Source organism: Symphalangus syndactylus, chromosome 18 (assembly GCF_028878055.3).
Source record: "Symphalangus syndactylus isolate Jambi chromosome 18, NHGRI_mSymSyn1-v2.1_pri, whole genome shotgun sequence".
In the NCBI taxonomy this organism is placed as follows: Eukaryota; Metazoa; Chordata; class Mammalia; order Primates; family Hylobatidae; genus Symphalangus; species Symphalangus syndactylus.
The window spans coordinates 76082040-76096592 of record NC_072440.2 but is presented as its reverse complement, the minus strand read 5'-3'; the positions used below and the strand labels follow the sequence as shown (position 1 = coordinate 76096592).

Below are 14553 nucleotides of genomic sequence, written 5' to 3'. Positions count from 1 at the left end.
CCCAGGAACTCCTTGGAGAAGCCAGAAGGCTTGGTGGCAGCCCCGGACCTCGATTTCTGTAGGACCTTCATCCAGTGGATGGGAGAAAGGCCTAGCTGGACTGCAGACAAATAACCGGGGTGGAGAGAATGGACTGTCACTTTTCCCTTGGTTCCCAAAGCCGCCCATCCTGTTCCATGATACCAGGCCCTAGGCCAGAAGGACCACAGGTTAATCAGGGTCAGGCACTGAACACGTGGGGCCTCAAGGGATCCCAAAGGTCCACGGGTGAAGCTAGAAAGATGTATCGCTTTTCAGCCAAGTTGCAACCCCAAGGAGTCACAGTGGGGTTACTGTGGGTCGGGTGGAAGCGGTGTAAAGAAAGCCTGTGCTCTGACCTCCTTTGGGGCCATTCAGGGGCACCATGATCAGGCTCTCCCCCACTGGTCAGGACACAGCCCACGGGGCCCCATGAGGCTCTGTCTCCCTGCTCCCTTTCCCATTGGCCACAGAGACTTTGGATGACATTGAGACCTGAGCCAGATGCAGGGACTGCAACCTTCCCAAAACAAACCAGCCAAGTCCCAGAGGGAATGAAGGAATGGCCAAGTGCTGAGCTCTGTGCTGCAACTGACATTTGGAGAAGGAAGCTTCAGGGCCCAAAGCTCAGAGAATGCACTTCCTGGGTTGGAATTACCTCCATGACAGCTTTCTCCAGAAGCTCCTCTGGGCAGCCAGCGTTTCCATCTACCCTGGTCAGCATAGACCCAGCTCCTGTCTGTCCACCTGGATCTCAGTCTCAGTTTCTGAGGCCCGGTCCTCCCCCAGGTGCTGGGCTGCAATCAGCAGGGACTAAATCTCACTGCCAAGGGCCTGGGCCAAGGCATTCAACTCTCTGTGCTCCAGGAAGGGCTGAAGGAGCCTGCATGACTGGAGGGGAGAAGGCTACATCCAGATCCTCACACACCATCATCCCATTCCTTGGCCCCTGGGGGCTGGCACTGCCCTGTGAGCCTCCAGGAACTGATGAACAGCAGCTGGGAATACAAAAACGATCCATGGAGAATGACAGAGCCAGCTTATTTCTACATTTCTTTGTTTTTTTAAGTAATGAAGGGAGCTCTCTTCAGAAGCCTTTGGTTCCCTTGGCTTTTCAAAGTAGTAAGGAAGAGAGGAAGTTGAGGCTCTTAAAGTCAGTTCTACTCAGGGAGTACTGATTGATGGCTGATCACACACCGTGCAAAGGAATGTAGGGTCCAGTACAACCTCCATCACCCAGAAAGATTCAGCAGAGAGTGAGAGCCTCGTCCTCAGCAGGCAGGGGAAGCCAGGCACCTTGCAAGGGCTTCTGCATTCCATCATCACGAGTTTCAAGGAGTAGGTGGTATGATTCCCATTTAGCAGATGGGAAAGTAAAGCCCAGAGGTATTTAGTAATTGGTGAGAGGCCATGCTGGTAATGAGGGCAGAGTGGGGACTCAAATCAGAGCTGTCTGGATGGTTGCAAAGGCCGGACTATTTTCTGCAGAACACCAACTATGAGAAAGAATGCTCTGGAGATGTCTCAGAGATTGCTGGATTCAATACAGGAAATGTTTATTGAGTGTGGGGAACCTGAAAGGGACCAGCTCTTCCAGTCCAGGGCCCCCCAGGTCAGTCCCCCAATTCATCCATCAAATACACATGTCCAGTTTTTGCAGCATTGGAAAATGCCTGGGAAATTATTTCACAAAGAATTTCAAGCAAACAGAAAAGGTATGTGGGATGATATCATGTTCCACTGCCAAGCTTAAGAATGAAATGTGACGGCTGAGTGCGGTGGCTCACGCCTGTAATCCCAGCACTTTGAGAGGCTGAGGCGGGTGGGTCACTTGAGATCAGGAATTGGAGACCAGCCTGGCCAACATGGTGAAACCTCATCTCTACTAAAAATACAAAATTTAGCCTGGTGTGGTGACTCATGCCTGTAATCCCAGCACTTTAGGAGGCTGAAGCAGGTGGATCACCTGAGATCAAGAGTTCGAGACCAGCCCGACCAACATGATGAAACCTTGTCTCTACTAAAAACAAAAAATTAGCTGGGCGTGGTGGCACATGCCTGTAATCCCAGCTACTTGGGAGGCTGAGGCAGGAGAACCACTTGAAGCCGGGAGGCGGAGGTTGCAGCGAGCCGAGATTGTGTCATTGCACTCCAGCCTGGGCAACAAGAGCAAAACTTGTCTCAAAAGAGAAAAAAAAAAAAAAATTAGCTGGTTGTGGTAGCACGCGCCTGTAATCATGGCTACTCAGGAGGCTGAGGCACAAGAATCGCTTGATCAGGAGGTAGAGATTGCGGTGAGCCGAGATCACGCCACTGCACTCCAGCCTGGACAGCAGAGTGAGACTCTGTCTCAAAAAAAAAAAAAAAAAAAAAAGAAAAAAGAAAAGGAAAAGTTACAATTATAGTTGAAGCAGCCTGTGTCTCTCTCATGCACTAACTAACCATCCCCTCCTGGGCTTGTATCTACCACCCTAAATTTGTGCCTTTATAATCCACATGCATGTCTCTATGCCTTCGCTGCACTTGTATGTGTTCTAAACAATAGTATTGTTTGCATATTTCAATATTTTCATATAAATGATATGTTGTATGTATCTATATGCAACTTGTTTTTTTTTTAAAAGAGCTTTATTAGCTGGATGTGGTGGCTCGTGCCTGTAATTCCAGCAATTTGGGAGGCCAAGGCAAGAGGATTACTTGAGCCAAGGAGTTCAAGACCAGCCTGGGCAACATAGCAAGACCTCGTCTCTACAAAATATAAACAAAATTAGCTGGGCTTGGTGGCACATGCCTATAGTCTCAGCTACTTGGGAGGCCGAGGTGGGAGGATTGTTTGAGCCCAAAAGTTCAAGGCTGCAGTGAGCTATGATCACACCACTGTACTCCGGCCTGAGCAACAGAGTGAGACCCTGTCTATTAAAATAAACAAAGAAAGAAAGAAAAGAAAACCAGCTTTATTGGGACGTAATTCATACACCATACAAGTCACCAATTTAAAATGTACAAGTCAATGGCTTTCTGTAAATTCAGAGTTGTACCGCCATCACTACAATCAATTTCAGAACATTTTCATTACCCCAAAAAGAAACACGGCCACCTTCTTAGCCATCACCCACCAGTCTCCCCATCCTCTCTTGGCAACTCCTAATTTCCTTTCTGTCTCTATAGAAAGGAAGTGTTCCTATTCTAGACATTCCATATATGGAATTCCACAGATGGAATGCCATTTATAATGGAATCATGGACCTTTGAATCTGACATCCTTCACTTAGCATAATGCTTTTAGGTTCCCTCATGTTGCAGCAGGGATCAGTTCTTCATTATTGACAAAGAATGTTTCATCATATATATACAGCACATTTTATTTATTCATTCATCAGTTTACCATTTGGGTGATTTCCACTCTTGGCTATTATGAATAATACGGCTATGAACATTCATGTACAAGTTTTTGTGTGGACATATGTTTTCATTTCTCTTCTATATACCTATGAGGGAAGTTGCTGAGTCATATAGTAACTCTAAGTTTTTGAGAAACTGCCAAACAGTTTTTCAAAGCTCTGTGCTACTTTACATTCCCACCAGCAATGTGTGATGATGGTTCGAATTTCACTACATCCTTGCCAACAGTTATTACGATCTGTCTTTTTTATTATAGCCACCCTAGTGGGTGTGAAGTGGTATCTCATCATCTCATCATGGTTTTGATTTGCTTTTCCCTGATGGCAAATGATGTTGAGCATCTTTTCAAGTGTTTATCGGCCGTTTATTTATCTTATTTGGAGAAACGTCTATTCAGATCCTTTGCCTATTTTTAATTGGGTTGTCTTTTTATTATTGAGTAGTAATCATTCTTTATAGATGCTAGGCACAAGTCTCTTGTCAGATATACAATTTTTGAAGATTTTCTCTCATTCTGTAGGTTGTCTTCACTTTTTTGACGTCTTTGAAGCACAGAAGTTTTCCATTTTAAAGTCCAATTTAGCTGGGCATGGCGGTACACATTTGTAGTCCTAGCTACTTAGGAGGCTGAGGTAGGAGGATCACCTGAGCCTAGGATTTCAAGTCCAGCCTGGGCAACATAACAAGATCCCATCTCTTAAAAAAATAAAGTCCAATTTTTCTATTTTTTCTTCTGTTGCTTATGCTTTAGGTATCATATCTGAGAATCCATTGACTGATCCAAGGTCATGAAGATTTCCTCCTATGTTTTCTTCTAAGAGTTTTGTAGTTTTAATGCTTGCATTTAGGTCTTTGATCCATTTTGAATTAGTTTTTGTTTATGGTGTGAGTTAAGGGTCTCACTTCATTCTTTTGAATGTAGCTACTCCGTTGTCCTACCACCATTTTTAAAACAGAATTGTGTTGGCTGCCTTGTAGAAAATCAATTGATCAGATATGTGAAGGTTTATTTCTGGACTGTCAAGCCTAGTCAAGTGATCTATATGTCTGTCCTTATGTCAGTTCCATACTATCTGATTACTATAGCTTTGTACTAAGTTTTAGTACTCAGGAAGTATGAGCCCTTCAACTTTGTTCTTTTTAAAGATTTACTGTTCTGATTCTCTTGAATTTCCACATGAATTTTAGGATTGGTTTGTTAATTTCTGCAAAAAAGTTAGCTGGTATTTTGAAAGGATGGCATTGAATCTGTAGATCAATTTGAGAAGTTTTGCTATCTTAATATTAAACTTTTCCATCTATAAACATGGGATGTCTTTTCATTTATTTAGGTCTCCTTTAGTTTCTTTCAACAATGTTATATAGTTTTGCAATGTAAAAAGCCTCATGCTTCTTTGGTTAATGTATTCCTAAGTATTTCATTCTTTTTTAAAATTTTCTTTTATTTACTTATTTATTTATTTATTTATTTATTTTCATTTAGAGACAGGGTCTCTCTGACACCCAGGCTGGAGTACAGTGACCAGATCATAGCTCACTGCAGCCTCAAACTCCTGAGTTCAAGTGATCCTTCGACCTCAACCTCCTGAGTAACTAGGACTGCAGGCATGGCCACTACACCTGGCTAATTTTTTTAAATTTTTGGTAGAGATAGAGTGTTGCCGTGTTGCTCAGGTGGTCTCAAACTCCTGGGCTCAAGTGATCCTCCTTCCTCAGCCTCCCATAGTGCTGGGATTACTGGCATGAGCCACCATGCCTGGCCTTATTTTTTATTCCTTTTTTTATGCTCTTGTGAATGAATTTTTCTTAATTTCATTCTATATTTTCTTGTTTTCAACATATAGAAGAACTACAGCTGGTTTTTGCATATTGATCTTGTATCCTGCAACCATACTAAACTTGTTTAGTCATTCAAATAGTTTTTGGTAGCTTCTTCATAATCTTTTATGTACAAGATTATGACAACTGTCAAATAGAGACAGTTCTATTTCTTCCTTTCCAATCTGGATACCTCTTATTTTCTCTTGCCTATTTGTTCTGCCTAGAATTTTCCAGAACAATGTTGAATAGCAGTGGCAGTAGTAGACATCCTTTTCTTGTTTCTAATTTTAGAGGGAAAGCATTCAGTCTTTCACGATTAAGTGTGATGTTAGCTCTGGGTTTTTCATAGATGCCCTTTATCTGGTTGAGGAAGTTCCCTCCTATTCCTAGGATATTGAGTGTTTTCATTGTGAAGCATATGATTTGCTCTTCTCCCCCAACATCGTGAGTTTTATCCACGTGTCACTGTGGTTTGTAATGTCAACTTTCACTATAGATGTTGTAGGGCAGATAAAGGAGAAGGTTAAATCACATATCACCCCCTTCTCTAATTACATCTTCTTTATCTCTCTCAAGCTACCTAGCATTTGCCCCTGCCACGACTCCCCCTTCCACCCCCGCCCCAGGCAAACTCTCTCCTCTTTCATCCACTTGCTCACCAGAGGGCTTTTAGCAAAACAGAAACCCTCTTCCTTTTTCGTCCATCTGGAGATAAATAAAGGAGAGTGGGAGTTCCAAAGAAGAATCCCTTCACTCTGCTTGGTGGGGAGAAGGTAGAACAGCAGATCTTCCTGAAGGAGGGTGTGTTTGAGCTTAGATTAGAAGCTGGGTAGGATGCTGCCACGGAAGGAAGAAATAGCTTGAGCAAAGACATCTCAGGTTGTGCCCTGATGAAAGAGAATTTAGCCCCCAACAAGGTCCAGGCAGTTTAGCCTCAACAGTTCTTACAAGGATCTTCTATTCATGTGATAATTACACTGAGTGGATCTCAGTAGACTCACCATGATATGATTTATTTTCTTTTTTGAGACAGGGTCTTGCTCTGTCACCCAGGCTGGGGTGCAGTGGCAGGATCATGGCTCACTGCAGCCTCAACTTCACGCAATCACCCTGCCTCAGCTTCCCGAGTAGCTGGGACCACAGGCTCAGGCTATCATAATTTTTTAATTTTTTGTAGAGGTGGGGACTTGCCTTGTTGCCCAGGCTGGCCTTGAACTCCTGGGTTCAAGTGATCCTCCCACCTCGGCCTCCCACAGTGCTGGGATTATAGGTGGGTGCCACCATGCCCAGCTATTTTTATACAGATGAGGTCTCCCTATGTTGCCTAGGCTGGTCTCGAACTCCTGGGCTCAGGTAATCCTCCTGCCTCAGCCTCCCAAAATGCTGGGATTATAGGCATGAGCCACCGTGCCTGGCCTTCATTTCTGACCTCTAGAGTTGCCTTGTCTAATATGGTAGGCATTAGCCATATGTGGCCATTCAAGTGTAAATTAAGTAAAATTAAATAGCATTAAACATTTACTTCCTATTTGCACTAGCTACATCTCAATAGCCACATGTAGTTAGTGGTTACCATACTGGATAGCACAGCTATAGAACACTTCTGTTACCATAGAAAGATGTATTGGACAGTGTATTCTAGTATTGGAGGGAAGACAGCTGTACTGAAGATGACTGAGGGGTCTGAGCCAGACAGGCGGGCCCCAGGCATAGGGTGAAGATGGCCTGGCCTGGGTGTTAGTAGGCTGGGTGCCAGTTCTGGCTCTGCCACCCCTGTTTCTGTCACTTTTGGACAAATCACTTCCCTTTTCTGGTTTTCCCATTGTTGAGAAAATGAAATTGTTGGGCAATGTCATCCCAGGAGCCCAGGCCATGATTGATAGATTCTATGGTTGTTTAGCCAGAAAGGGATGTATTCAGTTGTTTCTTCCAGATGTAGAGAAAAGAGCCTTGGACTAGGAAGAAAGCAGCTGGTTCTGGTGCTACCCAGCTGAGCCATCATGGGCAAGTCACTTCACCTCTCTGAACACCATTTCCACATCTGTGAAAGTGGGTGAGAGGGTTTTGGGAGGATGAATTGAGAGGAGTTAAAGGAAAGCACTCTGAGAAAAAAAAGAAGGATAACAGGATGTGGCCAGGTCAGATCAAGTGGGAAAGTTAGCATAAACAAAGCTAAATGGGTTTCTTTGCTACAGGATTTCTCAGAACCCTTAACATGCTAATGTGCACTGTGAATCCCTAAGTGTTTCCTAAATTAATAAGACCACAGAATTCCTTTTAAAATAAAATTATTATTGCCAGGTGTGGTGGCTCATGCCTGTAATCCCAGCACTTTGGGAGGCTGAGGTGGGCAGATCACTTGAGGTCAGCCTGGCCAACATGGTGAAACCCCGTCTCTACTAAAAATACAAAAATCAGCTGGGCGTGGTGGTGTGCGCCTGTAATCCCAACTACTGGGGAGGCTGAAGCAGAAGAATCGCTTGAACCCAGAAGGTGGAGGTTGCAGTGAGCCAAGATCATGCCACTGGACTCCAGCCTAAGCAACAGAGTGAGACTCCATCTCAAAAATAATAACAATAATTCTTGCAAGGAATGCTCACAGGCATTCGTTATTGTTACAGGGAACCCACTTGGGAATTGCCCTCGGACAGCGGTAGAGCACTTTCCTTGGCCACAGCTTGGACTAATGGCTGTCACCCAGCATTGCCCCTGAAAAACGTCTCGTCTTAGGAAGAATTGGAAAGATCTGGGTTAGATGACATCATAGAGATGGCTTAGAGTGCAGGCAGCCTCCAGAGGAAAGTGGGAGGGAAAAGTGAAAATCTGGAGAAGGTGAGGGTGGCAGTGAGAACTTACTGTTTACTGAACGCAGGTGCAAACTATAGGGCAGGCAACGACCTTGACATTTTCTTTTTCTTTTTTTTTTTTTTTTTTTTTTGAGACAGAGTCTCGCTCTGTCACCCAGGCTGGAGTGCAGTGGTGCAATCTCAGCTCGCTACAACCTCTGCCTCCCAGGTTCAATCAATTCTCCTGCCTCAGCCTCCCGAGTAGCTGGGACTACAGGCGCATGCCACCATGCCTGGCTAATTTTTTTGTATTTTTAGTAGAGATGGGGTTTCACCGTGTTAGCCAGGATGGTCTCGATCTCCTGACCTCATGACCTGCCCGCCTCGGCCTCCCAAAGTGCTGGGATAACAGGCGTGAGCCACCGCGCCAGGCTGACCTTGACATTTTCATAGGCATCGTCTCCCATCCTCAGGACAACTCTGAGAAGCAGATGGTGTCATACCCATTTCCCAGATGAGAAAACTGAAGCTCAAGGGGTTAAGCAATGTATGAATGTTTAACATGCAGTAAATGGTAGAGCTGGGATTTGGACTCAGGGCTGCCTGAGTCCAAAGCCCATACTCTAACCCCTCTGCCTCAGGGAGCCTAAAATGTCATGACCCTGGAGCTTTCAGCCTGTAGGGGATAAGAAGGCAAACCGCCTGTGGTTTGTAAATCTCATATTATCATCTGACTTTTTCCTGATATCTTAGTGAGGTCTTTTCAATGGAATGAGCTTAATACATTATCCTCCCCCGGTCTTCCCAGTTTCCCATCAAACAAAGATGATTCAAGAGGCCCCAAATGCAGAGCTAAAATCAGCCTTTCGTCCTTGTCACCTCCCACCTCTCACTCCTCTGGGAATCGCTAGGATTTAGGAGGCCAGTATTGAACCTGAGATTTCAAGAACTGTTTTTGAGTGGCTTACACCCATGTCCTGAGCGTTCTGAGTGAAGGCAGACGTGCTGGTTAGCAAGGTGGGAGGAAGAGATACCGAGCTCCCAGGCAGAGATGAGGGGCACAGCATGGAACAGTGACTTCTGAGAGTGTTGTGTGTCTTCGTGGATTGTGCAGTCTCTATCCAGAAATTGATCAATTGCAATCAAAAGCAGTGGCACCAATTTATAACTTTTTAGAATCTAACTTCTTAAGGGTATTGAATCTTTACCTCTAAGACAATCAGGTCCAGACGGCAAAGGGAAACCCTCTTGTCACCAGCCCTTGGGCATTTAAAAACAGCATGGCAGGTCGCGGCCTTGCAAGGAAAGAAGAGGGGAAAACGTTGTAAATCCTGCGTACCCTGACGGTTTTGGCCGCACTTGAAAACAGGCGTCTTCATTTTCAGTTAATTAGATTAACTCAGCTGCGATTACGGATGGAATTCCTTGCTGCAGCAACAGCGAACGTTTGTTGAACATGTGTTGTAATCTTGCCTTTAAACACAACCACATGTATGACATATTTTGTTTTCTCTTGGCCATTGGACTGGAAAACTATTAATACAACATCTGCTTTGCTTTCTGATTGAATCAGGGGCAAAGAGCAGCTCTCTGTAGTGTCCTTCAGATTATGCCTGGGATATCAAGTTACAGCTGCTAACCACTTTCCCACTGCTTAAGAATCCAACCCCGAACATGACTTTTCTATTGGAAACGCCGGTCTCACTCACTGGAGGACCAAATTACCTCCTGATCTTGCCTCTAGCATGTGAAGTCCACCCTCGCACCTCCCACACCTCAACAACTCACTATTGTAACCCCTTGTTAGTTTTTTAAATAGTACTCAACCCCATTTGAAATTATTTTATTTTTCGCTTAGTTGTTTGTCTGTCTCCACCATGAAAATATTCCCTCCAGAAGGGCAGGACCCATGTCTATTCCCCATGCCCTCCCCTCCTCTCCCCTAGGGCCAAGAACACTTATCAGGCAACTGAATAAATATTTGTTAAATAAATCACGGTGTTTCCCAATTGCGTGGAGAATGAAGTAAGAGTGAAGCCTTTGGTGAGAAAGCGACAGTCTTCTTGCAATCATTTCAGTCCTGATAATATCAAGAGTCTCAGTGCCAGGCAAGGTGGCTCACGCCCGTAATCCCAGCACTTTGGGGAGGCTGGGATGGGAGGATCACTTGAGGCCAGGAGTTTGAAACCAACCCAGGCAACATAGTGAGACCTTGTCTCTACAAATTAAAAATAATAATAATTAGCCGGGCATGGTGGCACACGCCTACAGTCCCAGCTATTTGGCAGGCTGAGGCAGGAGAATTGCTTGAACCCGGGAGGCAGAGGCTACAGTGAGCCGTGATCGCACCACTGCACTCCAACATGGGCAACATGGTGAGACTCTTGTCTCAAAAAGAAAAAAGAAAATAGCCAGGCGCAGTGGCTCACGCCTGTAATCTCAGCACTTTGGGAGGCCAAGGCAGGTGGATCACCTGAGGTCAGGAGTTCGAGATCAGCCTGGCCAACATGGTGAAACCCCATCTCTACTAAAAATGCAAAAAAAAAAAAAAAAAGGAAAAGGGAAAAAAAATTAGCTGGGCATGGTGGTGGGCGCCTGTAATCCCAGCTACTCGGGAGGCTGAGGCAGGGAGAATTGCTTGAACCCAGAAGGCGGAGGTTGCAGTGAGCTGAGATCGTGCCACTGCACTCCAGCCTGGGCGACAGGGCAAGACTCCATCTCAAAAAAATAAAAAATAAAAAATAAAAAAGTCTCAGTTTGGTGTCTAACATCTCTTTTCCCTGCTATTCTCATCCCCCAACACCTCCACACTCCCCACACCCTGCCTCTTTTTTTGTTTAAATAGAAAGTACATCTTGGGGCTCAGAGTGAAGGACAGTTATCGAGGCTAGCTAGGATTTCATACTATTGTTTAGTTTTCTGAGTGTTTAATCCCTTTCAAATAACATTTGTGGCTCTACATGTCTGGTAGTAATATAAAGTTTCCCTTGGAAAGAAATTTAAGTGTAAGTGTATTGCTTTAAAGGAAAACAGTCACAATGCAAGCGAAATGAAACAAAAGGCTTGGAAGTGTCTCTGCATGGCTGAAGTTTGGAAACAAATGCACACAGGCATGCACATTCGTCCATGGGACTGTCCGCTTAGAGGTCTGTTTGACCAGTGCCTTGTGAAGGGCAATTCAGCAAAGAGAACTTTATTTTCCTCTCTTCCCCAAATAATTCAGGCCTGTGCTGTTAAGTCCTACCTCCTCATCTCTTCCTCTTCCTCCTCTCCCTGCATCCACATTTAGGAGTTATCATTACTCAGAAAGAGACCAAGAAATATAGGGGACCTGGGACTACATGAGACCGGATGTGGAAAGCCCCTCAGCACACCGGTAGGAAATACCTGCAGCCGCATTCCTAGCCGAATCCTGAAATTGCAGACAAATTTTGCACTTTTCTGGAAGGAAGTCTTGCTATCATTCATCAAGCTCTGAAAGGGCCCCGAGAAGAGTTCGAAACTACTGGGCTGGAGGTGGCACCAGGAATGGATCGTGGCCCTGGAGTTCTGACCCTTGGTTTTCTGCCTCACACAGCTGATCGGTTAATAATGCAGCAAGTTAATAATTAAAATGAGATTGTGTGATCCTTAAAGATGCAGGCTCACTCCCTCCCGTCTTCACTGGAAGGCTGTTGCCACCAAAATCAGTGGGCTCTCCCAGAAGGTCCTGTACTTACCTGTGCTTACAGGTAAACACAGAGAACAGTCTGCTTTTCTCTCCGGGTCTCCTCCACACTTGGAGCTCACGCATCCAGAGACTAGGCTGGCTGGTTCATCTTTTGCCTTCACAATCCTTCATGTTAAATTGCGTCTACTTCTGCCTCTGCCCTATCTAACTTCTCCAAAATATTTCTTGTCAGTACCCCAGGATCAAGATGGGTGGACCTGCTGCTCTGTTTGTAAGCTGGGAGGCAGCAAGTTTGGCTTGGCTGTGTGACTGTAAGCAAGTTACTTCACTTCTCTGACTCATAGGAATGCTGTTAAATTTAGATCAAATGAAGGAACAGATGTGGGAGCTCTGCAGAAAGTTAGAAGAGTCATCTCGGATGTGAACGCTCTATTTAGAGAGCAGCAATCAAGTCACCATCTGACCGATAACTCCTAGAAGACCCTGGAATAAGGCCCCTCCCAGTCAGAAAAAAAAAAAAATGACATGGAACTTGCAACTTTTGCAGTGGTTTTAAACATAATTTTTTTTAGGTGGGTCCCACTCAATTCTCCAAGGCATAGTAGATAACCATATTTGTGGTCCTTTCATACCTCCCTTAAAGGACCCTGACCTAGGCTGGGCACGGTGGGTCACGCCTGTAATCCCAGCACTTTGGGAGGCCGAAGCAGGTGGATCACCTGAGGTCTGGAGTTCGAGACCAGCCTGACCAACATAGAGAAACCCCGTCTCTACTAAAAATACAAAAATTAGCCTGGTGTGGCAGCGCATGCCTGTAATCCCAGGTACTCGGGAGGCTGAGGCAGGAGAATCGCTTGAACCCAGGAGGTGGAGGTTGCAGTGAGCCAAGATCGCGCCACTGCACTCCAGCCAAGGCAACAAGGGCGAAACTCTGCCTCAAAAAAAAGAAAAAAAAAAAAGACCGTGACCTATTCCCAGGCCATGTGGTGGTGGGGATGGTATTGATTGGCTCTAGATGTGAACATGTGATTCAGAATTGGCCAATTAGATCGTTACATTCCCTTGATCATAAGCAATTGGTTTAACTCTGAGTATGTCATTTAGTTTAGGCCAATGAGATGCAAGAAGACTTTTACAAGCATTTCTGAGATGTAATCACATTCCTTTCAAAAAGAACCTAGCTTGATATTGGGCCAAAGCTACTGCATTCTTCTTTTTTTTTTTTTTTTTTTTTTTTTGTGAGATGGAGTCTTGTTGAGTCACCCAGGCTGGAGTGCAGTGGTGCGATCTCGGCTCACTACTGCAAGCTCCGCCTCCCAGGTTCACGCCATTCTCCTGCCTCAGCGTCCCAAGTAGCTGGGACTACAGGCGCGTGCGATCACACCCGGCTAATTTTTTGTATTTTTACTAGAGATGGGGTTTCACCATTTTAGCCAGGATGGTCTCGATCTCCTGACCTCGTGATCTGCCTACCTCGGCCTCCCAAACTGCTGGGATTACAGGTGTGAGCCACCGCACCCGGCCTAATTTTTATATTTTTTAGTAGAGACAGGGTTTCACCATTTTGGCCAGGCTGGTCTTGAACTCCTGACCTCGTGATCCTCCCACCTCAGCCTCCCAAAGTGCTGGGATTACAGGCGTGGGCCACCGTGCCCAGCCTCCTTTTCTTATAAGGATACCTACCAGTCATTGGATTGAGGACCCACCCTAACTTAGTATAATCACATCTTAATAATTACGTCTGCAAAGACAGTATTTCCAAATAAGGTCATGTTCTGAGGTTCTGGGTGGACATGCACTTTGTGGGGACGCTATTCAACATAGTACACTATCCCTAAATAATGTGACTATTGCTCATGTTCTTCTCTTTCTCTCTCTCTGTCCCCGACCCCAACCCTCAGTATTTGGTTATTGGAGTTGGCTTCATTTTGTAAAATTAATTGAGACACTTAAAATTTTTTGAAACTCTGGAACCAATTAAATCCTATAGAGACGGGATTTCACGGTGTTAGCCAGGATGGTCTTGATCTCCTGACCTTGTGATCCGCCCGCCTCGGCCTCCCAAAATGCTGAGATTACAGGCGTGAGCCACTGCGACCATCGCGCCCGGCCTGCTGCAGTCTTCTTAACAGCAGAAAGAGAGAATTGGAGAATGGCCTGCAGCAAAAACTGGAAAAAGAGATGAATGGAAACAGAGTTGTGATTTTATTACTTGAGCTCTGGAATCCAGTTGTGCCTGAATTATTGAGCTGTTTGATTATATGAAATGTAAATTGTGTTTGTTCGTATGAAACCTCTATGGTATGAGTTTTGTGTCCCTTGCAACCATAAGAGAACTGACTACAGTACGTATATATATGTGTGTATATATGTATATATATATATATATTTGTGTGTGTGTGTGTGTATATATATATTTTGTGTGTGTGTGTGTATGTGTGTGTGACAGGGTCTCTCTCTTTCTCCCAGGCTAGAGTTCACTGTGTGATCACAGCTCACTGCAACCTCCTCAAACTCCTGGGTTCAAGCGATCCTCCTGCCTCAGCCTCTAAGTAGCTGGGACAATAGGCATGTGCTACCACGTCTGGCTAATTTTTTAAAAACTTTTTTGTAGAAATGGGTTCTTGCTATGTTGCTCAGATTGGTCTTGAACTCCAGGCCCCAAGCAATCCTCCTGCCTCGACCTCCCAAAGTGCTGGGATTACAGGCATGAGTCAATGCACTTGGCCTCCCTTCGAGAACTTTATGAAAGCTTCCTTTCCAAGAAAAACACACTCTTGTATCCACATAAAAACATATATGGAATTTCAGGATTCCATGTGCCTCCTGAAACCCACCCTCAGTCCCTAGGATAAT

General features: G+C 45.0%; 1 long non-coding RNA gene across 1 annotated transcript; it reads right to left on the bottom strand.

Annotated features, from left to right (window-relative positions):
• Nucleotides 1-2039: 2039 nt before the first annotated feature.
• LOC134733595 (uncharacterized) lies at nt 2040-11926 on the bottom strand. Its single transcript, XR_010117225.1, has 3 exons — nt 11747-11926; nt 9236-9322; nt 2040-2363 (listed from the first exon to the last, which is right to left on the bottom strand). It is a non-coding gene; the product is annotated as an uncharacterized lncRNA (long non-coding RNA).
• Between the last annotated feature and the right edge of the window lie 2627 nt (nt 11927-14553).